Genomic DNA, 2,600 nt, shown 5'->3' on the forward strand with positions numbered 1-2,600 from the left:
TTAAAGTATAAATTGAGGAGAATCAAATTTATCAAAAAATTATAAGGACATTATATTAGAGTAATAATATATTAAAAACTACTCCTAAATGAATACATATATTTTTTTTTATAAAAAAAACCTAATTTCTAGATGCCCATAACAACCTCGAATAGAATTAAGGGAAAATAATATATTATACATATATTGGTCTAGGCCACGTGCTTTTTCTAATATCAAAATTAAGCAACGTCCTTGTGGTCATGATCAACGACAACATCTGGAACAAACTTTGTCCAAAACCAATGAGACTTCCACACTTTATTCATTTCTTCAATTGGGACATTATTTGTCTCGGGAAAAAACATGACAATGAAAATTGTCATTATAAGCACAAATCCAGCAAAAAAGAAGAAGAGTCCAAACTTCAAGTGACAAAGCATAGTAAGAAAAACTTGAGCAATAACAAAGGTGAACAACATGTTCACAGCAACATTGGTAGCTTGGCCTGCAGAGCGAACCTCAAGGGAGCATATTTCACTAGGAACTAACCATCCCAATGGACCCCAAGACCATGCATATGCCGCAACATACGCACATATGAAAAACAAAAGAAGATTGGCTTCAACATGTGTAAACGAGCCTTCACCGCTAACTCCAAACTTTATAGCAATCATGCTTCCCACAATAATCTACGATCAATAATCATAACATTTATATTATCTATGCTTGTAAAATGGATTAATTTGAATGGTTAATATAAAGAATTAATTATTAGTTAAGTTGAATTTGTCACCTGGCAAATAAACATTTGGACACCACCTTCAAGAAACAAAATCTTTCTTCCAAACTTGTCCACGGTGAAGATGGAGACCAAAGTAGCAACAACATTGACACCTCCGGTAATTACTGAGGACATGAGGGAAGCATCATTTCCAAAGCCCAAAGTTTTGAAAAGGACAGGCGCATAAAACATGATCACGTTGATGCCTGTGAGTTGTTGGAAGAATGGAATGAAAGAGCAAAATGTTAGTTGAGGTCTGTATCTCAATTGTGTAATATTCTTCCATGGATGTTCCACCTTTTTGGCTTCCTCACTAGCATCAATTAGATCTTGGAACTCCTCGTCGACATTATCTATGCCACGAATATTTTGCAACATTTTCTTAGCTCCTTCTTTTTGGCCTCTTTCAATCATAGAGTTTGGTGTGTCGCCTAAGAAAAAAGATCCTATACACAATAAAATTGCAGGGACAGCTCCGACACCCAAAGAAATTCTCCACCCACTCTCGAGATTGGAAGTAAAGTAGTTGATAATGTTTGCCCCTAGGATTCCAATAGTGATCATCATTTGGAAGCCCATGTTGAGTGCACCTCTAATCTTTGCTGGAGCCATTTCAGACAAATACACTGGAACTGACTGTTTATGAGTAACAAAACATGATATGCAATTAAACTTGCTATATTCTTGATCCTTTATACATAAAAACATAAAAGCATAAAAATGATAGTGATTTTTACCTGATTACAATATCCTACACCAAAACCAAGTAATAGGCGACCAATGATAAGCATTTCAATATTGACAGCAAAACCATGAGCAATGCACCAACAAGAAAAAACAAGCCACCTGTAAACATTGAGGCCTTGCGTCCTAACATTCTTGTAGTTATGGACGCAAAGAAAGAAGCTATTAAAGCTGCAAGATACAAGGAAGATGTGAACAAAGTAAGGAGCTCATTATCAAATTTGCAATACTGGCTCTCGTGTCCAGATTCATCTTTCATTTGTTTGTAAACACCAGGGAAGAATTTAATCAAGAATGATTCCATGGAAGTCACTCCTCCTGTAATACCAAGATCATAACCAAAAAGAAGACCCCCCATGGCCGCCACCAAACATGTGACCAAAACAAACATTGTAACCTTCCCCTCATATTGCCTTCCATTGTTGAAGCAACTAAAACTCCACCCGCCATTGTTTAAATTTTTGTATCTTAAATTTAGGTATTTCTATGATGATGACTGGAGCTCAATTTTTTCTCTACATATTAGATGTTACAATTTATGATTATTTTATACTGTCAATAATTTCTAATAAGATAATAGGAATTTGTAACAAACATACAATTTTTTCAACAATACATATTAATTTAGCATTTTTAATCGCTTTCATCCTTGTAATTTGTTAAGTTATGAGCATTATTTCGCTAGATTTGGTGTCAATACACTATTATAAGATTTAGATAAGAGATCATTCTTGTACTGAATTATCAAACTTAATGATATGATAAAGATCGTTAAATAAATCTTAAATGACACTCTATTAATCTATTTATAGTATAGTGGAACACCTAATTGAAAATTATTTGAATCTCATTTTATTACAAAAATAATATCATTAAAATTTTAAAATTATTTTACTGTGAATTGGTTTATTAAATCTTAAATTTAAACTTTTTAAATTTTATTTGTTTAAATTAATAATCAAATATATAAATCGTTTAACATCCCAAAATGAAAAAATAGAAATAAATGAGACGTTATTATTATTTTCATGGAATTATATTGAAATTTTTATACGACTATTTTTGAGACCATTTATTTCTTTTTTTAAAAATA

The 2,600-nt window shown here is 32.2% G+C and overlaps 1 pseudogene; it reads right to left on the reverse strand.

Moving 5' to 3' along the window:
* Positions 1-221: 221 nt before the first annotated feature.
* On the reverse strand, positions 222-1,957 carry LOC127115064 (sugar transport protein 10-like; annotated as a pseudogene).
* Positions 1,958-2,600: the final 643 nt, after the last annotated feature.

The sequence above is a fragment of the Lathyrus oleraceus genome, unplaced genomic scaffold (genome assembly GCF_024323335.1).
Source record: "Lathyrus oleraceus cultivar Zhongwan6 unplaced genomic scaffold, CAAS_Psat_ZW6_1.0 chrUn0953, whole genome shotgun sequence".
Lineage (NCBI taxonomy): Eukaryota > Viridiplantae > Streptophyta > Magnoliopsida > Fabales > Fabaceae > Lathyrus > Lathyrus oleraceus.